The following is a 26739-nucleotide window of genomic DNA, read 5'->3' on the forward strand; positions in this document are numbered from 1 at the left end:
AACCCTTTGTGCATAATGGAAAGTTACCATAGTCATCAGGGATTGGACTTGATCTTACAAGGACTTAAAATGTTAGATTGTTTAGCTTTGCTTTTTTAAACAGTTGTATTACATTTTTTTTTTTCAACAGATACTAATTTTATTTTCAACAGATCTTTTATCCAAATTGTTTTGTTTACGAACTGTAGCCAGTATAATTAATTTGATTCTTTCGAGTTCTTTCCTGATTATAGTAATGTTTTTTGTATCCTGTACAACTCTAATGATAAACCAAGGTCGTTCAAAACATCTGTAAACACCACAAGGAAAACAAAATGTTTGCTAATTTTATTCTGACAGCGTAAACAGGTGCAGGAAGAAAGTGGAGAAAATTCATTAGTCTACAAGTAATTAGAGTCTCAGCTAAAGCCCTTCATAAAAACAACTGTGTTCTACAGAAGATGTTTTACCAACATCAGAAACTATACCAAATGTGAAGCTTATAGATGGTACTGTCATCACTGGTATACAATAACAGCAACAACAACAAGGCCTGGGTTCAAACTTCGCCTTCGCCACATCACAAAAGCATCACCCATGCCTGCATTACTGGGCACGGTTTCACAAAGACAGTGACTGGATTCTCTCTCATAACCCAAGAGAAGGTGTTATCTCCATGCAAGGCTTGAGACTCACATAGTCCCACTCCTATTCCTGCTCTGTAAATAAATATAGAGGACTATTGCACAGTTAGTCTCCAGTACTGCCAACCAAGCAACTTCCATAAGCAACACAATAACGATCTACACATACTGAAGATTGTAGCAGACTGCCAGTCTACCATGTCTAGTATGTAATGTGTCCAACACATTTATCTGCTATTCGTTCTTCTCCTCTCTAAGACTATTTTTAAAAGGTGCCTGAGGCCAACACATCTGACCCCGTCACTTAAGCATGTTTTTCTTTCCTCCATTTTTTTTTGCATCATTCCTACAGTGCAGCCAGTCTCAAGCTCAGCAGCTGTTGTTTAGTGATAGATCAGTGAAGCGAAAAATTATGCTGGTATGAAAAATAGACCTTGAGCCGTGCGTCTCTTATTCTTCTGCCTTTGTTCTGCATTAGTGGTGAACCTCTGGGATTCATTTAGCTGTAATCATTTATTACTAAGGGCCAGAATGTATTTCAGACAGTGATGATGGAGTCACCTTTGAAACTAGTGTCAATGAGATGATATTATTTACCAATCTGCCCTCCCAGGATTACAGTTGATAAACTGCCACAAAGAGAGAGGCTGCCCTGAATGCATAACACAATAGAAAATAAAATAGACAAATATTATCATTTTTGTATTCTCTTAAAATTCAAACACACACATTGGGGATGGATAATGCATTTAATTAATGGTCATGCAGCATCAATATACTGTATGGTATTAACTAAGTAACTTCAAAATTATTTGACTATAATTTTTATTAACACAGAGATATATATTGACTGGGGAAAAAAATTGTGTTGATGGATGTTGCAGATATCCACTATCACTCCACTATTTGAAGTCACTGAGGTCCCTCATTTTCTTTCTTACATTCTGTAATTATTTGACACGTAGCTGTCATATAGTATTTAATGGTGTGTGTGCGTGTGTGTGTGTGTGTGTGTGTGCGTGTGTGTGTGCGTGTGTGTGTGTGTGTGTGTGTGTGTGTGTGTGTGCGTGCGTGTGTGTGTGTGTGTGTGTGTGTGTGTGTGTGTGCGTGCGTGTGCGTGTGTGTGTGTGTGTGTGTGTGTGTGTGTGTGTGTGTGTGTGTGTGTGTGTGTGTGTGCGGCAACACCAACTATGAAAGCCCTTGGAATTTACATCTGGACAACTAGTAAAAACTTGTATTTTACATCCTATAAAACATAGAAGAAACAGGGGTCCCTATTTACAAAACTGAGTTACATAAATATTTTTGTTTTTACATTCAGTGTTTTTATGATTACAGTTTGATACTGATATTGATGACACTGTTTTTTTTTTAATTTAAATGTCTTCATAAAATAATACTCAATGGGGTAAAGAAACAGGGCCTCCCATTTCCAAATCTTTATTTTTATCACTTCAGCACATACTGTTTATTTCATTTTAAGCAGAACTGTATCTGGGACAGGAATGTATTTCATTACAAAATGCAGAATGACTCCCCTACTCCCTTCCCATCACCAGCTGATGTGTCCCGTGAACCGCACACTAAGGTCCTGTCATGTGGTGCTCTCTGAACAGGTGAGTAGGCATCTTCCCATCTTGTTTCCCCTGTAGGCGCACCTCATGCCCCAGCAGCAGGGCTCCACGCGCAGCAGGGAGCTTAGATCTGTCAAGCTTAAAACTCCCCTCAGCTGCTTTTCATATCAACATTCACTAACATTGAACTCCTGTGAAAGGCTAACCTTAGAAAAAACATTCAAAAGTCATACCTAACTAAAATTCACAACAAATACCAACAACCGCCCCCCAAAGAAAAAAAGAAACTGCCTGCATTGCTTCATGGGATCACTGTTCTGATCATGTATGCAATGTTGCATTTTTGCATTGTTTATTTATGTATTTCTAATGCCAATGGATGTAAAAACAAACAAGTTCTCCTTTATTCTAGTTAATGGAAGACATTAACTGCTCTTAAGATGGCCCCTTCACCATTCATATTCAATGTCATAGGTCAAACATTCTGTTTTAAAATTATATGTTCAATTCTAGTACCTAGTGATAAAGATGGAGAGGCTAAGATGCATCTTGGTGCATGCCAATAGAACTCCATGACAGGCATGTCTTAGCTTTGTTTTGTCAACAGACAATCCACAGTTTCAGCAACGTTTCCAAAGGCAGCATTTGCATAAATGTCCATTATTGATTGTGAAGAATGTCTTTGAAACATGTAATTCAAGATCAAGAATTGATATACTGTATAGGGTTAGACAAAAATACATTGTTTTAAATTAAACTATTAGAAAATATGAAGTATGCAGTGAACATATTTTTTGTCCATCTGTGTTCTCACTAAAAGGCATCATTGTGATCTTCAGCAAGCCATGGTAGATAAGAATTTACAATCTGCATATTATTATGGTAAACCCTGTAAATAAAAATAAATAAATAAATAAATAAAAAACACTCAGAGTGATTTAAATGAGGTGCAGTGTAAAAATCTCTCCCTGCTCTAGAATGATTGGTAGACCTCATCAATCACTGTCCCAGGGGTTTGTAATATTTCATGCTCCTTGTGACACTGTCAAAGCTCCACTCTCAAAACTGTGTGCTAAGTGTGGCGTCTTTTCTTTCTTTTTTTAAGTTTCTACTAATGTTTTACGGAGTCATGAATCCCGATTTCTTCCACACAGGAAGCTGCCAGTATCTCATTATTAATACTTGCAACATCGTTACTGACTTATATTAGGATTATCCGTTATTGCTTCAGAAACAAATGCATACTAGCAAAGAGCTGTCAGAATCTGTATTTCAGGCAGCAGCATATTATAAAAGTTGGAGATTCATATGTCAACAGCTGTCACTGAAGGACTTGGATGAGGGTAGAAAGGCTGATTAGCTTAGTAAAATTGCTTTCCTTTTCCCCCCATTTTCTCTTGGTGCAATTGGAAGAATATTGTACAGTATAACTGGGTGCATATTTCAGTGAGTGGTTCATGAACAACCAAATGTTTTGGTTCAGGAAAAAAATGTTCAAATAAAAAATGTCTGTCATCAGTTAGATGTTTTATGTGTGTAATTATATTAAATAATAATAATAATAATAATAATAATAATAATAATAATAATAATAATAATAATAATACAAACAATTCTAGTAATTCCCAATTAGGGATGGTATACAATTTTGAATTACACAAAACCATATCAACTACAGTACTTTTTGACTAACTGTTAGAAATAAACTAAAATACCTGCATGTATTGTAAATGTTCATTTCATCTTTCCCTTTCCCCTTTGCCATCTGCCCTATATAAGATTGCTTTACATTGATTTGTTCTTGAGGTGTCTCTCTCTGGTTGCCCTAGAGATTTTTGCATTCTGCCGGCACTGGTTTAGGCTGTAAGTATTTATGAAGTACAGCACAGCAGGGCACAGTCAAACAACTGCTAGGGAGCTCACACTGAGTTAGCCCCTCATCTTTACACAAGTAGAAAAGCCATTACCAAATGCTGCTGTGCACTGTTAGAAAATCTATTATCTTTCCTGTGTGGAGGAGGGCGCTCTAGTCCAGTGTCTCCGCCATAAGCTTTAGCTTTAAAGAGCAGACCTAATTTGAGGTAAATGGTCGCAGTGTAGCAGCTGGGTATTTTATGCTTCCTTTCCTAACCTGCTGGCAAGTACTGTAGAATGCATTGTTGCCTCATAATTGACCATCTATTCTGTACCTCTTACTCTGGCAGGAGGTAAGTTTTCTTAAAAAATATCCTTTTCCCATATAGCTAAAAAATGCAATTTGGTAATTACTATTTTTGTGTTGTCATATTGATGCTAACTGCCATGGGAAAACTACTGTTGTATGCAGATTTATTTCTTTACAAATTGTTATGTTGAGGAAATAATCACGCTGTTTTTTGTGGGGGTTTTGAAACAGTTTTCTCAAAAAGCAGAAAAAATGATATGGGTTTACATGCACTGTCATTTGTGTGTATAAAATAATAATAATAAATGTGCAGCAAAATATTACAATTGTTTTTACAAAAGAAAAAGGGTTATTCTTTTCCTGATGTCTCTCCTTTTAAGACAGTTATGATGGTGCAGATTGGTGACTATTGAACCTATAGCATGGGTGAAACGCATTTACACCGATGTTCTTTTAAAATGGTTACATTTGATTGCTGAGTAAATACAAGTACCATGCTGGTTTAGTTTGCTTTGACATTATCAGTCAAGTACCCCCTTTATTGCAATTAATTCAGTCCCACTCTTTTTATTAGCTTGAATTGCTGGAGGGTAGCCTCAGGCTAAAAATTGATCTGAATGGTCCAGCTAGAAAGGTATAAGCTACATGGAGCAGTAAACAAGTTTTATTAAATTATTGGTATTAGTTCAATATAGTCTGTCTGAAGTCTCAAGTCCTATATACTACTCAATGATTCCACTTCTTGTACTATGTTCTCTTAAAATGGATTAAAATAAACAAACACATGTTCTGCTAAGCATATTAGTTATATGTTTTTGAAGCTGCTGTTGTTTGCAATTTAGCAGAGTGCATTTGAGGTGTGAGTCATGCATGGATGGCACTTGCCCTTAAGTGTTCTTTTTAATTGAAAGGCCTCACCTGAATAGTTTTGCTGCTTGTCGTCATTGATCGTAGCAGGGTGACCAAACAGTGTTCTTTGTCAACAAGTGTTTTGCAGAATATTCTTAGATTTAAGTAGCATATTATCAGGCCTGTCAAACATTGTATATGTATAACTTAATGGCACAAACCCACCTGGCAAACTCAATTTTTCCAATGAAAACTGATTCACAAACAAGAAATGTTGCTGTCTAATTTTAGATTCTATAAGGTCACAAGTCAGTTTGCTAATTGCATCAATTGCATTAGGCCATGGCATTTCCCTTTCCAATTCAACAGTTTGTGATACTAGGTTTAGTTTTGTGCAGCATACTAGTGGTTGTCCTAACATGTACTTCTCTTAAATGTTTGGTTAAAGGAAAAAAATCCTACTTTTTCAGGAACAGTGGCTTGAAACCTGGTTCCAGGAGACAGGGGGACTAGTTTGAAGCCACTTTGCTGTGTCAAACGACTTTTTTATTTTTAATGACACCAGGAGACTTGCCAAGTTTAGCCAATACAAAGGCTGGAATTAATCACATGTCTTCCCCTCGAATGAAAAAATTAAATGCCATCTGGAAAACCGTTGTGGGATACAGTCAAAGAAAATATACTTATTGATTGGTTTCAAGGTAATTTTCTATACATCCATGGAAAAGAAAATTGGCTGTTATTTAGCAGAAGTTTTACTAGTAAATGTTTTTTAAACTGTACTTTTGAAATTATTAATTTGTTTTCTGCGATTGGTAAATGAAAGAACTGTCAGTACTATTTTTTTTATATAATTCTGGATGTACGCAATAATAACAGAAACTGAGAAATGTCATTTTGTCAATCTGTTTATTCTTTATTCAGTAATTATATAGGTTAAATGAAAAAAAAAAATCATGTTTCGATCTTAAGCAGCCCTTACGTTTCTCCCCTGCTGCTCTATGGTGCTCTATATTGCCATAAATATCAAAGTAAAAAGTAGAAAAATAAATTAATTAATAACCAATTTAAACACTACATTAAATGTTGCATAACATTAAGATTGAAGGCGGAACTCCTTCAAAATGAATTATTAATAATAATATCTATTTTTATATAGCCCCTTTCATAGTGGACCACCGTCACAAAGCGCTTTACAGAGGTAGGCTGTGAACTGTGCATTAGATGCAGTGTCACTTACAATAGGACATTGATTTAACATCTCATCCACAGCATGGAGCACTTCTGCCATTGAGTCAGTCAATGGCAGAAGTGGGATTTAAACCAATGACCTTCTGGTTACAAGCCCTGGACTTTAACCACTGGACCACACTGGCTTATTAGGCAAATTTAAGTTTTCACACCTCCTTCTGTTAACAGAAACAGGAATAATGAAGGTGCTAATAACCAGTTACATTTTAAAAACTGCTCATACAAATGTTTTGAAACTTGATTTGGGAATTCCATATCAAAAGTAAATAAAAAATGTAATAAACATACATGTTCATAAAAACAAATAATGTAGCTAGATTTTAAGCTAAAATACTATGTATTGGTTTTTACCACAGAAACTGATATAAAGATAAAGTGGAAGAGCCTGCAGACAATATTCAGAAGACAGAATGGAAATGTGAAGGAGGAGAAAAAGGTCTGGTGCTGGAGGTGATCTGTACAAACCTAAATTGTCATATTATGAACGCATGAAGTTCTTGGCTGATGTATACAAACCTAGGTTGAGCCAAGACTTGTGTAGATTTTGGCATCTACTCTGCAGAAATACCTTCGCCAGCTGAAACAGAGTGCTTGGAACCACAATCGCCTGTGTCTCCTAGTTCTTTCAAGACACCAAGCAGACTCAAAACCGGAAGACCTCATTGGACCGAGTAGCATCAAACCGGTATTCATCATTAGCTATAAATGCTCAGAGTGAGGCTTTTGGTAGATGTGTTGCATGTTCTCTGGCTGAAATGCCAAGCCACATTCTTTAACTCCTATTTTTTTTTTTTAAAAGAGAAAAACATCTATTAATCAATAACAAAAAAGGAGTTAACTAAATACTAGACTAAATGCTTTGAAAATATGACCCTTTCTCCAGTGCTTTAAAATAAACATTGTTCGCCTCAAACCATTTTCTACGTTTTATTACTTGTAGTTCTTTTTTATGATCATTCTATATGTAGTACACTGTACAAATATTTTAAATACAAAGATGTTGACAAAGTGCTGGATCTTGGTACTTTTGCTGTTGAACACAAGCAGCTAGACCTCAAGTGTATTTTAATTACAAAACATTAGGTACAAGGAACTAGTCTAGTCATTGATAGCGCTGTCTGTGAGCTATCTGCATACTCCAAATAGGAGTATAAAATAGATAAGCAAGAACATAAATATCTTCGATAGAATTAAAAGGAAATCATTGCAGTATTGTCAGGGATGAAGCGAGGTAATAATTTTAAATGGAAAAACCATGGTTTGCACTACTTTAAGATGTAGATTATAATACATTTAAGCAACACGATACAACAGGGTGTAGGACCTCTGCAAAAGAATTTGAGACCAAAAAAAACCAAAAACATAAAAATATGTTTATTTGCTCATCAAGATAGATAATAGATAACAATGAATAAGATTTTTGAAGCAAAAGAAAAAAAACTGACATACTAACAAAAAACTGTTCTAGATGGAACCTACTGTTTATATACATTTAAACTTTATAAATACATAATATATTACACAATGTGAACTTTTTATGTAGCATTTAGCTGCCAGCTAACATAGCCAGCAGGAGAACTGAAAAAATTCTTATATTTCTCATGGACAAGCGTGGCAACACAAGCAGCATGGTTGCAGCAGTTTCCACCAAAGGAGGGCATAGGTGACCTGTCCTGTCCCCAGGTCAATGCAGCCAGGCAGAGTGGACACATTCTTAGGAAGTTATGAAGTGTACATGCTGCCAACATAATGATTTCAACTTTTTGGGGGGCGAGTCCAATGGGCTTCCTAAAAACACGTCAGCATGCTACCAAGATCCCAAATGCATTTTCTACACATCTTCATGTCATGGAGAGTCAGTAATTGAATATCTGGGATTCAAGGTTAAGCTGCCCACGTGGGAAAGGTTTCATAAGATAGGGCTTCAATTACAATGCCTCATCAGCAACTAATACATATAGAACCTTGGTCTCCCCAGTTGCCAGAAAGCTCAATGTAATGGCAAGTTGTTCACCAGTTGAGATGGCTTCACACATTACAGTATCTTGTCTTTTTATAAGGCCTTCCACCATCTTTAACAGCTCCAAAAGTACTTTGGTTCAATACAAGTAAAAGCCCTTTTGTTTTCTATGCAGCAACCACCCTCTTGCCCAATGTTTTTTTTTTTTTTTTTTTTCTTCTTAAACTGGAGCAGAACACCAGCCATCAAAGCAATGGAAGAAATCACTATTGCTGTTTCAGTATCTATCTTGACAGTTGACAGTTATAGCCTGCCAATTAAATAATCAAAATAATATTCTCTCTTTTAAAAGTGGGGTTTTGATTGGCTGATTTGGCACCATCAGTCTCCTCAATTCTCCCCTAGTGTGTCATGCAGTGGCCTGAAACCTAGTCTCCTGAAACCAAGTTTCAAGCCACAGGTGGCTTTGTTTTCCATCAGCTTAAGAAAGAAGCTCCTCTCGCAGCTACACCTTGCTGCACATACTGAAGTTCAGCAATTTGATTGTTTCATCTTGGCTGCCGTCTTTGCCCTTTTACTTGCTAGCCACTACTCTCACCTATTATGCGCAGCAAAGATTAGCTGTGGGAGGAGTCAAGAACCATTTTACCACACAATGGCTCATAAAGGACACAGTTACTTACATTGATGCTGGGATCTGTAGTTCCCAAAACCCTCATCTCCCAGCAGACTGTATGATTCTCCAGTCGCACCAAGCTACCAGGAATAAGAGCTTCAAGCTAAAGACTTCTTAACCTCTTTCTCATATCACTTACTAAATAAATAAACCCATTACAGTTCCTTCGTGACTCACATACAATAATAAAAGTTTAGTTGGAGTAAAAAGAGTCTACCTGGAGTAGTGTAAATGCACTTTGGTATTTTATGAGTGGGTGATAAGTTCATATAGACATAAAAACACACTTATACTCAGTCCACCTTGAAGTAAATGGATAAAGAAAATATTTATAAATCACCTTGCATTCTGGCTGGGGGAAAAGGGAAGTTATAAACAGTGTAAATTAGGGATTATTGTATTTATTCCAAGTAAGTATGTGCACTGCTGGAAAAGACATTGCACTAAAACCATTCTGAAAAGAGAGAATGTAGGTGTTCCTGCCACAGAAAGCAAGTTACATGATGAAAAATGTTACATGACATCCACTTTATGTAACCATCCTTTGTACGCTACACTGATTTCCTTCAGAATGACAATTTTCTTCTTCTTCTACATTTTTCCATGCAGATGCTTTTATCTATCTACCTCATTCTACCCTGTGCATGTGTGGTATTCTGCACCTTGTTTAAACATGGATGTTTACTTCTGAAATGTCAAAACTAATAACTGGCATGTAATGAAGTGGCTGGCTCAGTATCATTTTGCATCACATATGCACTAATGGTATTGCTGTTTGACCATGAATCAATATTATGATTTAGTCCCCAATATATCTGAAATTACAGTCTACAACCTTCCTGTGACTCGATACAGTGTGTGTCTCACTTCGTCTGCATTATTATGGCTTTAGCTCAGCCAGGCACCCTAGATATATGTATTGTACTAACAAAAGAAAATGAGGATGGCAACTTAAAGGCATTATGATTAGCAATAGTAGTCATAGTAGTCACAGTTGTATTAGTAACATCCTTTTTTGTATAATTGCTTCTCCAGCTAACACGAACAAGAACAATAACATATCGATAATTTTCAAAACTCCTGGCATCAATAGGTGACTTCTGAATTCAATTAGAATGTGTTAGAACTGCTCTTTAACACTAGAAGGACTGGAGATATATTCATACCTAGAAGCCCCGCAGCCGTCTTTCTGACTGCTTTATTCAAAACACTGTAAATAGTACAACGAAAGGAGAAACAGTTGGATGTATTTATTTATTTATTTTTTTATTGAGTATTTCGCATAAACATCTGAACAACTGAAGCATATATATATATATATATATATATATATATATATATATATATATATATATATATGAACATTTATTTTACAAATCAAAACAAGAAAATGTAAATAAGTAAACAAATGAACAGACATCGGTTTACAACATACATATTTATAAAACTGAAATGATAACAATACATTTTTAACGTTTCTGTTTATTGTCAGATGAGCAAAAGCAACTGAACAACGTAGATAAATAAACTTAGAAAAAAAACATTTTACAGAAGTGCACAGCACAAAAAAAGTCTAATTTCACATAAGGGTATTCCTTTACCTTGAGTCTAAGGCTGGGACCAAATCGAAATATTGACAACCCGCTAATCGCACTTAACAAAACTGTATTTAATAGTGTTTTCTTTTTATGAGTAGAAGAAATGATACTTACGAAAAAAGAAAACACTAAATGTAAATGTGTTCTTTGAGATCCAAACATAATCCAAATGATCTTTTATGATTTTAAATCTGCCCAAGAGATGACAAGCCACTGAAATGTGAGTGCTGTGATGTATACGTCTCAAACTGTGAGAGTACAGTTGTAGCAATAAACAAAGCACAGGCCCATTATTTCCCTGTGCAAATTTTTCTTTTTTGTGTGAATAATTATGGATAATTGTGAAAAATGTGTCCTCATTATCTTTGCAATAATACTTTCATCTTTCATCTTTCACCATGAGGGGAAAGCAACAGCTGAAATACATTTGAGTCTACTCTCTACTGTGTTGTATCTATTGTTTATATCATTAGAGGGTGATGGTGCGTGCTTATTACCAAATTATCAATTATCCATTATCTGCTGGGGACTTGGCAATGGATTTTTTTTTAAATTCTAATAACGAAATCTGGTCACGTCCATGCAAAATAATGTATTTTTAGATGGATGTTTGGACTCTAAAGGGCATTAGCTCTGGTGAGTCTATACTGACATGTCTGAAGGTGACTGGCATCTTAACTGGCAGCCTTGGCATTGAGAGGCCACACAGTTCAGGGATTTGTAGAGAGTTGGTGTATGAGGTTGAATAAAGCAATGGGGGAGTGGATATTACATTTTAATGTAAAGTTTCTTCATTTTCCTTTATCTTCCTTCAATTTCACATGCAAACATTTTTAGACATTATTGGGCCTAGTAATATTCTTAATGGCAACCAATCTTCATACCTCTGTCCTTATTAACCTGTTAGTTTGTGGACTTCATCGGGTGAATTTGTCTGACAATGCCTCTCTTTCATCTACTAACCAGTCTCCTTATTAAACCTCACTGTATGCCTTTTTTTCATTGTCTGTGTGGTCTCCTTTGCCACCTCTGCGACAGTATTGGGGGTGGTGGTTCCCCATCCTCACACCTTGGAGGCTCAATCCTAAACCCACTTCACAAGGGCTCCTCCATTGGGACAGAATGGAATTTATTAAAAAATATATTGGGGTGGATTTTCAAAGTTCAGTACTCCTAATTCTTTTTCATAAAGAAAAAAAACACACACACTTATCTTGGAGAGGGCTTAATCCAATATCAGCATGACGTTTTAACACCTACTCTCATGTTATGGAAATCATAAATCAGTATATGACTCCCTAGCATCCAAACACCCCAGTAAACTTTGCTTATGTTTTTAAAAAAACTGTGATTTTTACATCTGACGCAATTTTTCCTAATGCACCCAGCAGGCATCGTTTATAAGGTAATTCCAGCCATGTCCTCCAACTTTGAGACTTGTGTTAATTGTAAACAATATGACATTAAAGTAATCATTTAAGTTGTATCATTATCCTTTCTATTTTTATCAAATGCAATGTGCACAGTACGTTTTGTGCTAACTTTAGCAAATAATACGCACTGCATAGTTCCGTCATTAGTGTAAAATTACTTCTTAATAGAATTCCGAGAGGGCTAGAAAAATAGCCGTTTAATTACTTTACTGGAGAGCTTTATGACATTAACTTCTAATGTTATTTGGCCACATGCTGCTTAACTATATCTATAAGCCTAATAATATCAATCCAGTAAAGTACTTTCCTTAATCTGCTAACACATTACATTTAATCTGTTCTTAAAATATGGGTGGCTATAGAGATGGACTTCAGTGTAAACTCATGTATTCAGGAACAATTGCATAGTAAATAAGCAACAGGAATAGGAACAGATAGATAGATATGACTTCCTGTTTTCTTTACACAGCAAGCACCTACAGTATACATTAAAACATCTGAACTTGCTGATCTCATCTGATCATTTTGAGCAGAGTTGTGACAGTTTTTACATTTGAATCACTCAGTCATAGATTATTTCTAATATCTATCCCTGTCACAAGCAGCAGTTACCAGGAAGACCTGTCCCCATTGCAAAACTGAAAAATATATCTGTGATATATCTGTCAATGTTTAAAACCATAGAATACAAAAAATATAATACAGCGAGTACTGACAAATACAGATTCCATTCTGTAATAATTTAGTTTCAAATGAAAGTAAAGTAAAGTGAAAGGGAAGTTTGGGTCTTTAACAGCATTCTTCGCTGCAAATTAAACATGTGGCTAATAATTTATTTTGAATTATCTTTGAATGAAGCAAATGCTTAAAACATATGAAAGAAACTCTTGGACCCATTAAACTCTATTCAATAGATGCCAATTCATTTAACATATGCAATATTAAAAAAGAGTGCCTCACACTTTAATTTCAATGATTATTAGGTCATTTATGATTACTTTATATTCATAAAACAAAGAAACCAATTTTTATTTATTTGCCACATTAAATAATTATGCACACAGTTTTCAAAATGGGATTGCAATACACACTTTAAGAATAACTCAGCAAGTGTGTGCTGCTGTTTCCCTGGGAACATGGCAAAGAATTGTATTTGCAATATAGAATTACTTTTAAAAAACTGAAGTACAATACAGAGAGGAAACTGTCATTACAGGGCTTTTTTTATTGTGTCAGATGACAATAGTTTTTCCATTAGCAATTTTAAGTCAAATTTGATCCCAGTAAAAAGCACTTTGTTTTGCAAGTGAGCTGCTTTGATTGAAATAAAAAAAACTGAGATAAAAGTCTTTGTTAAAAAATAGAGCTGAAAAGACTTGTTCCATGCTGAGATCTCGCGCAGTTAAATAATTCAAATGCTGCTAAAGGACTCCAAGCACATTCAAATGTAACAGATATTAAAAGGAGTAACTAGTTTTTTCCTGCTGGAAACGTGTATATAGTATTAGCTAAAATGTTTGTCTAATTGACTTCAGTTTCTTATTACCAAATAATTTATTTTAAAAACATTGATAGCAAAATGCGATCAGCACTCTGGCAAAAGGCTTTTTTTAGGATAGAAGACATTTGTCTACTTGTCTACTTCTTTTAAGTTCTACCTGATTGTTTTTAAAGTGAATCTGGTCAGTGACCAAGTACTTCAATCTGTACTGCAGGTTCACCAAACAACAAATCCTATTTATCAAACCCTTTTGCTTTTTACAAGAGTGCATTAATTAGTCGCTTTTATTCCTTTCAACAATAAATAACCATCCATAAAGATAACCCCAATTAAATATATTAAGTTATTCTAGAGAAACAATATGGATGTAACTGAGACCAGTTTTCTCATCTGCTCTTACTGTTTCTCCTAGAACTGTTTTGAGAGGATTAGATCGTAATGCAGGCCTTCACTTTTTAAGCTAAACTGTAACAATGTAAAACGGTTTCTAAAACTGTTAATAACATAATTCGAATGTCCTCTGAATTACAAGAGTTTGGCGGAATCAGTTGTAATCGTAGAAACTAAAATAATAAAGTAAAACTATATTTTGTAATTTTTATTGCTGCCATATTTGTCCAATACTTAAATGGCAACTATACAACTCCATGAAGTCTGGCCCCATAAAGCTACTTTATTTTTTAAGAGAAACAAATCCTCAATATACAATACAGTACTACATATTCATGCTGACATTTAAAATGTGCACTCACAGAATATCATTTAGAAACAATATTTAAGGTTAAAGTAAATGTACACGTAATGCACACACACACACACCAACCATTACTTGTGTCAAGCCCATTCGGATTGAGGGGGCCTACAATACAAATTCAATTACTCACAGTGCTGGCTACACTGTGAGTTGTACTGACAATTCAAATGCGTTGGGAATAAAAAGCAGTTCTTTGTATGAACCTCTATTCCGGTACAGGACAAATGCATATACAGTAAGTGAGAGTATGTGAATTTAATTTTACAAGGTCTGTTGAGGGAACATAGCAATGTGCACAGAGGAGGCAAATAACCTTTAGACAGCTGCAAATATATTCAGTGTGTTTATTTTTTGTGTTAAATATAATTTATGGATTGAAGACAGAATGGCTGCATAACATACAAATCCCTAGTTACTTATAATACTACCAAGCATGGCACAGAATTTATGCATTCAAAAGAATCACATTTATACATTTGTTTTTCGTGAAAGGAATAATTTATTAATCTCACGCAATAAATAAGATCTCTGCAGGTTAAGTTTTCTTGTTAACATTTTTACAATTTTGTTTTCTGACTGAAAAAAATAGAACATATAGGAAAAGTAAAAACATGTTCAATAAACTTTAAATACTATCAAATAAACAGGAACTTGCAAGGAAATTATTTAGTTATTTCCCAGTGCTTAAGTTGATTCAAGTTATACATATTTGATATGTTTACTTAAGCGATAATTTGTTGTAAGTGCACAATGAGGTAAATTCCGAATTCTAATAAACGACTAGGCCGGCCAAATTTGGAATGCTTACCTCCAATTCACTGCACTTAGAAACAAATCATCTCTATTAGACACCATTAATGTATAAGAAATACCTTAAACATGCTTTCTTTTGCTTTTTTTGTCTTACAAATCTAGATATTTTTTCTTTTTACTTTTCTCTCTTCTATGGTAGTCTCCACGGTTGCTGTAGTGGCAAAATATCTTTTTCAGTACAAACTATTTCCATTTCATACTCAAATGCTGTAGTGTATCATGACATAGCATACGGCAATGGAGAAATGTGATTGGTGGTAAAAGTTATGATGGTTTATAAATAGAATGATGTATGGGCTGCAGTGCATTATGAGAAAATATTTCATCGAGGGGTTCTGTGACACAGGAGTTACATGGATTTTGAGGTCATAAAAGTGCATGGGCCACAGTATAAATATAGCTAATACCCATGTAATAGATAGTAGAACAAGATGGTATTTATTTGTGAAGCAATTGAGAATTTCAGCAATAATTCTCTGAAGTTTTGATATGCAGGGAAATCCATTTACTGCAAACCTGCCTCTCTCTGAAGTCTGTGCTGTGCTTTCCTATTCCTTATTACTTATTACAGAGGTCTTCCTAGTATCTTAGAGGCCTGAGCTTGACTTCTCACAAACATCAACTGGTGGTTTGAAAGATGATTTTATCTGACAAATACAGAGCAGTAAAGGGAAAAAAAAACTATTGCTGTCTGCTCTGGTATTTACGTTTTTTGATAATTTGTGAACTAAATAATGCTAACATGTGATAAATGTTGTACTCAGCTCTATTGTAACTGTTTTTGAAAGACAGACTACTATACACAATTATCATAATAATCCATCAAATATGAAATGAGCCACACTCCAAATCCCTTTCATGCAGTGGGAAGACAATATAAATGTGTTTACTTTAGTGCTATGTCAGTTCCCATGAAAGTAATACAGATGCTAATTAAACTTCTGCTGACAAGTCTAAATGGGTGCAGTTTCTTTTTTTAATTTTGCAAAACTGTCTATATTTTCTTAAGAATACTTAAGGGATTATTTCTTGCAATGGTTGGCCTTTCAGATCACGATAAATTTGTAAGGCTGTGTTGTTTTTGTTTCTGGAAAGTTCAAGAAAACAATATATATATATATATATATATATATATATATATATATATATATATATATATATATATATATATATATATATACACTTCACTGAGCCTTGAAATTAGAAGTAGAGTAATATATATATATTGTATTCTATTTTAAATCCTAATTTGCATATATATCTTTTTTTCCTTCCAAAAGACAGTGGGGTATTTTTAACGCAAACATTGGTTTTAACTTTTAATTAAATACGCTTGGTTATTTTAAAAGATCAGCAATAATGTGTTTGAGACTGGATTTTCCCTTGAAATTAAAAATATAACCCTCATTAGGAATCAAGCCTATATGTATTAAACACAGTAAATATGTAATCCAGCTGTGATTTGTAATATAATGCAATGCCTTTTTGTGAAACATTATTGGGAAACCTGCTGAGGCAATTTGAGATCTGCAAAATTTGCGTCCTAGATTGGAAGTCATACAATCTCCACTTTGCTGCTAAATCTACATTAAATTACCATTGCAATAACCGTCAGGGCTTAAGAAACATGTAACTGATGGAAATTTGAATTATGTCTAGGAATTTTAATCATGTTTGCAAAAAAAAAAAAAAAAACACAACACAACAACAAAAAAAAAACAGCACAGGGATTGCATACGACTGATTTTACTTTACAATCCTAATCAATTGTTACTTCAAATACCTTAATTCCTAATTCTGGCTTCCATGCCCTGTCTATTTCATTTATGGGAATGAAGTCAAAGAACTTATTCCTACCTTTACCAAATGTAATTATCTTTATTTTATGCCTTTTTGTATACAACCTCCACTGACTGTATTAAAGCCCCGGCTCCTTTAGCAAATGTTATATTTCCTTGCTATTTTCCCTTTATTCACATTGCTCAGTTCACCTCTTCCCCTAAACTCTCAGGGGTGGTTAATTCATCAAGAACAGACCACTTTGCTCTGTACAGCATAGTAATCATGCCTCCAGGCATTCCCCCCTGGCAGGTTCAGTGCCATGCACATGGCAAGGAGAACACCCAATACTGGAGGTTGCTGAAGATATTCAGATCAGTGGTGTCGCTTGGGATGCTTTGGGCAACTGATTAAGGATTACTTTCTGCACAAAATAAAAGGGGAATTCTTAAAGTATTATGTGTTCTGTAAAAAACACTGCTATTCACTTCATGTATATCCATAAGGTTGCAGATTCTCTAAAAAAGTAACTTTTTAGGAATAGAGGTGTTCAATTTATTTATTTTGTTTTTTAAATTTAGTCGTCACCAATGGTTTTTACCCCGGTTTTCTCAACAATTTGGAATGCCCAATTATTATTTTTATCCCGGTTCACCACTGCAACTCCTGCACCGACTCGGGAAACGGCAGCAGACTCACGTGTCCTCCGAAATGTGTCCTGCCAAGCCGTCTTTTTTCGCACTGCAGGTCTACAGCGAAGCCACCAGACCTATAGTGCCGGAGGACAAAACAGATAGCAGACCCACAGGCACCCTATCGGCCACAGGAGTCGCTGGTGCGCGGTGAACCGAGGATTACCCAGCCGACCTGAACCCTCCCCACCTGGGCGGCACTCTGCCAATTGTGCGCTGCCCCCTGGGAACTCCCAGTCACGATCGGCGATGGCATAACCTGGACTCGAACCAGCGATCTCCAGGCTATAGGGCGCATCCTGCACTCCACGTGGAGCACCTTTATTGGATGTGCCACTTGGGAGCCCCTCAATTAATTGTTTTTAAAGGGACATGACATGTTCCAGTCATATTTCTAAATGGTTGATTCAATGCAATTCACCTTTGAAGATGGGAGTCAAATGGACACTAGAAACGTGTTGTCACACATCATGTAGAGATGCTGGTAATGTTTTCCATGCTCTGTGTAGTTCATATAGTTCTTGCAAAAGCAGCTGGTAAGGCTTTGACGATGCACTGTAAAAAGGCTCTTACGCCTGTACTGTGTAAATTAATGGAGACTTGCATAGCACTTAATGTAAAGTTGCAGCCACTGATTAAGGATTCTTAATGAATTTTTAATGTAAAGCACTGACAGAGAATGGAATAAACAGTCTAAATAAAATAAAGTAACATCCATTGCCGGTTGAAGTTATGTAAATTTAGACACCGTGATACATGCCTCTATGAATATTTGATAGGTCTGTATTATGTAAATGAGTGTGTATACTGGTTGAAAATGCTTAGGGTGATGTCTTGACTGCTAGGAGCATGTAGATATTCTACTTGCAATGCATATTTCATCATTGTTTAGTTCACTTTTAAACCCAACAAGATAAGGTTAGCAACATCACACATTACTAAAACGAAAAGCATCAATTATTGACACCCACCAATTACTGGAAACACAGGTATGATGCAGACAATAACCACTGACCCAATTAAAATACTGCTACAGCTTCCTTTGGATATTTTCTATAAAACCCCTAATTGTTCTTTGTTTATAATTTATTAACATGGTATAAAAGCTTGGCACTATCCCAGATTGGTGTGCGGTTTATATTACTTCTCTACCTGCAAACTAGAGTGTCTCAAATCACAGAAAGCCCCACTTCCCTGGGGATACCAGCTTAGTCTACAGCAGACGCAGAAAATCTGACTTGAAATACATAGATGAACCAAAGAGGCCGACTTGCTATCTGCATAAAAGTAAAACACGAATGTACTGATCATCTAATTCACAGAACATCAGGTGTAAATTGCAAAAATCTGTTTGGGTTTGCTGTCCACAGTTAATTACAGAAATTCCATAGCACACTTGTAGTACATTGCTCACATAGCTATCCTTCTCATAACATTGTAAAAATAATCAAATTCCAGTTTATCTGCTTTCTTTCTTAATAGTACAGAGGGTGAATGACACATAGGGTCAATTGCAAGGAACTTGGAGTTTGAGTACGGAGCTGTGTACTAAGTTGTGGACTAGCTAATACGGTACTATTTTAGGATCATTCCCAGCTGCGTACTAACTTAGTACCAATTTCAAAGAAATGAGATGGTGAACAAAGTTGGGGACTAGCTGTTCCCCAGCTTTAGTACAGAGCTCAGGATTAAGCTCTTTATTGTAGTGTGTTACCAAACAGTAACTGAAAGGAAGGGGAGGGATTGGTCCCAGCTAATTAAATTGTAAGATCTCAATCTTTATTTATTTTTTTCAAGAAACCTAACATCTTAATTATTATTGTTTTTTATTATTATTTTTTTAACTTAAGAAAATGATGTACGGAAATGTATTTAATTATTTATGCACAAAAGTAAATACTTTTCCTAATTTCCCTAATAAAACACCACCCAAATTAATGAAGTTGCGTTAGAGAATGAACAAAACTTTTATTAGTCCTTATTATTTAATTCACACACAAAACAAATGTATTCGTGTATGAGAACAACAAGGTGTGTTGTAGACTATAAAAGGTGTAAATCGAATTCTAATTACATTTTTCAGGTATAGCCTATAAAAGCTGAATTCTCAGTACATCCATATGAAGGCAATGATGGCCAGAAGTCGTGTGCAAAAGTATACAAAAGTATACAATGGAGCAAAAACTTAATTTTAAAGTAGAGACGCGTTAAGTTGAATAAGGAAGAAACCGATTTTGTTGCAATTGTTTTGACATTTGAATCGTTTTTTTTTTTCAGAAGATTTCAAATAATTGTATATTATTTGTGGTTATGAATAGTTCAGTTTCTTAAAAGTTGGCAATACATTTGGGGATTTTTCATATTTGTTCCATTTAGTAAGATAACACAAGTCTTTAGTCTACAAAAATTGCTGTACAAAGTTAGCATGTTTTAGTATCTTCTAGGGCAACAGCAGTTGAGAACATTTTTAATACACAGCTGGGGACTATCTTGAGCTACTTAGTTCGTTGCAATTGGTATTAACTTGCGTACTAGTTTAGTACCATCCTCCGAACTAACCACAGGGTCATCCCCAGTTAGTAAGCTCCTTTTAGTTCGTTGCAATTGACCTATAGGTGGCTGTTAGTATGTATAAAAATGTATTTAATAATTAATAGAGAAAATAATTAATGTGCATCATTGTTGCCCACATTAGTTCAGTGTTTAAGACGTCTTACTTTCAGCTGCGTAATATAGCTAAATTGAGACCAATCTTGTCTGGCAAAGACGCTGAAATGTTGGTGCATGCTTTTGTGATGTCTAGATTGGACTACATAATGCTCTGTATTCTGGCCTACCGGGCTCTACATTACAGCGGCTCCAACTTGTTCAGAATGCGGCAGCTAGAGTACTTACTAGTCACTGCACTGGCTTCCTATTAAATTCAGGATTGAGTTTAAGATCCTGCTTCTTACTTATAAAGCCCTTCATGAATCGGGGCCTTTGTATCTGCAGGATCTGATTGTACCTTATACTCCCAGTCGCAATCTACGGTCAGCAAGTGCTGATCTTTTGGTCATCCCTCGCAGTCACTTAAAATCAGGAGGAGGAAGAGCTTTTAGTTGTTGCCCCCATCTCTGGAACTCTATTCCAAGTGATATTAGAGGTGCAGCTACAATTGAATCTTTTAAGTCAGGTTTAAAGACATATGTGTTTTCTCATGCTTACTGTTAGGCTGGGTTGTTAGCCATTACTTTTTGGGGTCTTGTTATAAAGCACCCTGGGATGCTTTGCATGAAGAGCGCTATATAAGAGAAAATTGTATTGTATTGTATTGAACTGTATCACAGAGTAAAATAATAAATACTTTATATATTTATATATTATGTACCCTGTTTGTAACTGTTATCTTTAATTTTAAAATGTGCATTAAAGTTCAAGTAAAATTTTTAAATGTGTATATTTTCTCTGTGGGTCACAAGGAAGGGTGTAAATGGATATAACTATACAGTATATGGTTGTGAGCAACATGCTTCAATTCAATGTATACTCTGAATGTTTTTTAAAACTGAATTTTAAGCCACTGCCATTCTGAATCATGTCTCTTTCTCTATTTTATAAATCTTTGAAGAATCAAAGGGAAACTGAAGGTCAGCCATTAAGACTTGGCAAAAGTTCATGTGTAGTATAGATAGCTCTAATTAAAAGGGACAATATCTCAGTGTTCTGGATAATTGCTCAGGCAGACTGTTGGACAACCTTTTACAGCCATGTGGAGAGAAATCATCGCAATTGTTGACATGCCTAATTACCTTGGGTTACGGGGAATGGGAGCTGGTCATATTTCATGCACTCCTCCATAGGCTTGGCTTGGCATATGACTATGGGGGATTCCTCTTTCTCCTCCGGCCACAATGTTCTGGAGAAAGAAGAGAAAGTCAAAGACTCATTTGTCTGTGTTCTTAATGAGAAAAGGGCAGGTTACTATTCCAAAGGGCCTAATTAGAGTTAGGTGTGTTCTTGTGAAAAATAAAATAAAATAAAAATAAAAACACACACACCAGAGGTGATTTTATTCACAGCCCAAATAAAAAAGACCTAATTAAAGAGAGTGATGGGCTTTACTTAGTAACCACTGGAGACAACTGGATGAACATTGTAATTCCCCACTAGCTCAAGAGCAGGCAGATTCAGATGTATTTAACAAATAAGCAAGCAGCACTACCTTGTGTTCTCAGAACTGAGATTAGTTTTAACCTTTAAAGAAAGAAAACAAACAAACTGATTACTTGAAGACCTTTCGGTGGACACGTCTAACAGCATTTTCCAGAAATGCTAACATGGAATATTTGGTTATACGTTAAAGCAATATTTATTTGGTTTATATGATCCATTTTTATATTATTGTTATTGTTGTTGTTGTTGTTATTAGTCTTCCAAGCCTATGGCTGGGAAGCCTATTGTAGGTTTTCTTTTCCGCCAACAAAACCTTAAAAGTTGCATGAGTTGTAGACGCCAGTGGGAACTAATGTCCACAGCTGAATGAATGCAATTGGTCACATGGTTTGGTAGTCAAATTGGATTTTACGACAAATGTTGGACACTTTACAAACATCTTCTTGTCGGAAACCACTTATCGCAGAGTTCTGAAACTTACATGGTTAGGGATTGTCCAATTTGCAAAGTGCTCTAAATGAAGCAAATTGGTTTAGTGGTATGGCGGCCATGTTGGATAATCTAATTAACACACAAATGTCTTCTTCTCCAAAACCACTTGGAATACTTGATCCAAGTATGGTTTCCTTTACAGTTTCCACAAATTAAGTTGTTACAGTAAAAAACATGGCTGCTGTGGGCCAATCAAACTTCAGCATTGCTGTAGTTGCATATATTCCGCATAAAATGAACACCGTTGAACAAAAACTGAGTGAATGGCAACCAATCAAAATGCTTACATTTCACAATAACTCCTTGGAAGCCATAAAGTTTCTTGCAACTTCTAGTTATTATTATGATGATGATGATGATGATGATGATGATGATGATGATGATGATGATAATGATGATTAACTTCACTTGAATATCACAAATGTCATATTTTGGTAGCTCTCTTCTGTGAAATGCCCCCTGGCCTGCTGCTGTACTCTCGGTAGACTCTTGATATTTGCAGTGTGCTGTGCTACACTTTCCAAATGTTCTGGAGCATAAATATCTGCAGTTTGTATGACTTTCTTTTTATAGGAAAGGTTGCAGATTGTAGCCCTTTGTTAGACATCAGCTGGGTACTTCGTAGCCTCCTATTGGGTTGCTTACATTTACATACTTCTCTAAAGCCAACAATTTAATACAATCTGATGAGATTTACTTAAATGACCCCAAAAAAATCTGCCTAGAGGGAGATCTTTAGTGTTAAATTAAAGGGGCTGACTGACAGGGCTATTAAGCAAGGCTTTGAAACATAAGTTCCTTACCAATTTTCTAATGTTTTCCTTTATTTTCACCCAGTGTGGATCCCACATCCAGCACTGGACTGAGGCTAAACTCTTCCACTTAATACAAGTATTTTATTTATTTGCTTTTTAAAAAATAATATATATATATATATATATATATATATATATATATATATATATATATATATATATATATATATATATATGTAGATTATGTATTGCTTGCTAACTGTTGAGCACTGTTTTATCAACACAGTGTAGTCACACAATTTTAATGTCTGTGTCTCAGCTTTATAAATTGTACATATTAATACAAATTTGTTTCAGAAACTAAGACAACAGTGCAACGTCTTAAGTATCAGGTGACTGGTCTCATGCTTCAGTGCCTGCAAGTTCAAAAGCCATTAAAACATTAGCCAGCATTTACTTATAACAAATTGGTGCACTTAACTTGCATTGTAGGATCAACTGGTTTGCACAGACAGGATTTCAGCAAGATCAGTATAATTAGAGATTATATTAATAGCTTCAGTATACTTGGCAAAAAGGTCACTTATGGGGCTTATTTTTTAAAAAACACTTCCTAGATAACAGACAGTAAATTAGGTGGATTAGCATATCAAAAATTGTATAAAAAATAACTGCTGCCATACAGTCACTGTTAACCACCCCGTTACCATTTTCCATACACCTTGAGGGATAAAGGCCCTTCGACGATTAAAACGTAACACATCCGTTCAGTCATTCAGCAGTCGAGTGGAGAGTACTGTCATTAGCACCAAAGATCAGCTCTGGACAGTGAAATGAATGAAATTGAACCCAGTACATTACTGTTTTTTTCCTGATCAATAAAGGTTGGTTATTTTTCTTTGTGGGTAAACCTTTTATTTCATAGTTCTAAAGGTTGGGCTCATAATCATTATTAATTAATTTAAAACAAAACCTGTTTATTCCACCATCACACATTAAGTACGTTAGTACATAAGTATTACAGTAGTCTTCGCGTATAGGAACACCTCTTAAGAGAACACTTCACCTAACACCTTTGTGGTGAAACCGAGTTTTCCCATTATAAATGCTCCGCCTAAAGGATTAGGAACTTTGCTTAAAAGAACACCTTTTTGGCACCGCTAACGATTCGTCCACAACTGATACAGTACTGTTTTGTAACCTCATAACTCATCATCATCAAACTTAAATTCAAATCTATTCAAATCAAATGTGGCTTGTCATCTTGGCAGTGTCTTGAGGCACACTGATTGGTTTATTCAATCTTTCCAGAACCACCGTCATATCATTGCCTCGTTTTGTATTCTGATTTCCACGAGCGCACCTCATCGCTATGAAATGGCATGTAAACAAACGGTGAAATGCTCCGTTTTTTCACTTGCTACAAAAAGTAGGAAATTATTCGAGCTACTGAAGAAAACCTGAATGAGACACAAGTCGCCGAGCAATTTGATGTTTTCTGTTCTGGTGAGTTGCTTCACCATTCTGTAAAATAATTGTGTGCATGTCTTGAATATTGCTCCTGTACAGGTATTCATAATTAATCTAGAGCTGCTCCTGCATTTTGTAATGTGTGTAGGGGTGCTGTGCTAATTTAGTTTGACAGTTAGTTTATTAATTTTAATTTGTCTGTTACTTTATTATTATAGTTTATTAACATACATTAACCTATTGCTTTTCTCTTACTTATTTTGATGCACGTGCGTCATGACAAGTAATACATATTTATTTCTTTATTTTTTTCATATTGTGTTTGGTTCTTAAAGAATACTTTGGCTAAGAGAACTCTTCGCTTGCTTCCTGAGCGGTGTTCTCTTAGCCTGAGACTACTGTACTATTGTACAAACATTTACTAGGATCCACTTGGGATCTTAACACATATACTAAATCAATCCCTCCAGGTTTCAGTGATTACAGGAATCAATTCAGAATTCACACAAGGTTGCAGAATTCAGCAATGGCCACGTTTCACAAAAGTTGGTAATTTTCTCCTATAGAAAACCGTTTTTCTGGCATGCTAATTTGCTGTAGTTTATTTTGGTGCCATGCAGCACCCCTAACAGCCATATATAATAACTGCAAAAAGACAGTACCCAAAAACCCCTACATGAAGACCCACTAGGCTAGTGCCCAAGAAACGCAAGTTGGAGTTTAAAAAAAGAGACGCAGATGAAACACAAAACCGTGCCTCACAGCCTCTGTGCGGGGGAAGAAAAAAAAGATAGGGAGCTCATTTCAATTCAACACAAACTGTTTTTTTTAAAAAATATAATTAAGGAAATAGTAACTGAAACAAGGGAGAATCAGAAACAGATTTGTTGGTAATTAAGTGACAAGGATAGTAACAAAAGATATTGTCACTGTTAAACAAAACTGAAAAGTATGTTATTTCTTGATTTTATTTTAAATCTTACCTGGTTTAAATTGCTCTATAAAATATATTCCCCTTTTTATTAGTTGATTGTATATATATATATATATATATATATATATATATATATATATATATATATATATGAATCCCTTTACACTATTATGCCGAATAAAACAATATTTTATAAATGTACATAAAATTCACATTCACAATTAATCTGTTATTAAGCCATGATTTAAAATATTTTACATTGTTGCATAAAGTAACTTTGACTGCAAAGAAAGCTGCATTTTCCAAGAATGACCACTCAGCCCAGACAGTTTCTTTGAGTTGGTGAAGATATTCCTAGATCTATAAAAGTATTATTACTATTATTTAAAATAAATGCAACTGTATTTTTAAACGTGCACAGCGTTATTTTTGTGTTGTGGGGTCTCATTCATATGCAAATACAAAAAGGACTGACTAATACAAATTAAGTACAAAGGAAAACAAACTTAACAAGTCTTTAAGTCTGACAGGTCATTCAAATGATGCCAGCTGATATTGGTGGAACACACAAAGTGTGTATAATTTCATATGGCGTGGGACATTAATTACTTAATATTAATTAATGAAAAGTCATATGCTGAATTAGTAATGAAAAAACATATTATTTTAACAACCAGAAACAATTTGCTAAAGACTGAATGAAACCTCATTTGTCATGAAGCATCATTATGCATGCAAATTAATTTAGGCTTGCAATGTATTATTCATTAGTTATAATGAGAAATACATTAATGAGCAATTCTAATATAACTTAATAACCACTATTCATTTCTTCTTTAAACCTGAAAATAATTTAATTTTATTGAAAAAATAAGTCATTGCAGTTCCTGCAGCAATATTATTAAAACACGACTTTCAGTATTTATCTTCCCATTCAAGCTGAAAAAGTAATTTATTAAATATGAAACACGTTCAAACAGTTAAATCATCAATCATTTTAATTTTGAAGGATTATTGTTGTCCATTGTGTACTGGTAGCCTACATGCTGCTTCACAATGTTGAATTTGAATATACTGTAGACCACCACCCCTCATAAAAATGCCATGATGATTGAAAATTAAGCACATGTATACCGTTTCTTGTCAGAAGACTTTTTAATATGCTGTTCTGGGATTTTGACTCCAGGCTACATAATATCTGAATTTTTTAAAAAATGTGCTATGATGACAGTATTTGGTTTTTTTAGCAAATATTAAACTCTTAAT

General features: G+C 35.0%; 1 protein-coding gene across 2 annotated transcripts in view; it reads left to right on the forward strand.

Annotated features, from left to right (window-relative positions):
* Window positions 1-26739, forward strand: part of LOC117425769 (cadherin-8-like) — a 161652-nt gene that overhangs the window by 18594 nt on the left and 116319 nt on the right. The window contains exon 1 of one of the 2 annotated variants that reach the window (XM_058993764.1): window positions 4261-4404. The exons of the other annotated variant lie outside the window; for it this stretch is intronic. The gene's annotated coding sequence lies outside the window, so the exon portion shown is untranslated. Of the gene's footprint in view, window positions 1-4260; window positions 4405-26739 lie in introns of those variants that run through there. 2 annotated transcript variants of the gene reach the window in all.

Source organism: Acipenser ruthenus, chromosome 20 (genome assembly GCF_902713425.1).
Source record: "Acipenser ruthenus chromosome 20, fAciRut3.2 maternal haplotype, whole genome shotgun sequence".
Classification (NCBI taxonomy): Eukaryota; Metazoa; Chordata; class Actinopteri; order Acipenseriformes; family Acipenseridae; genus Acipenser; species Acipenser ruthenus.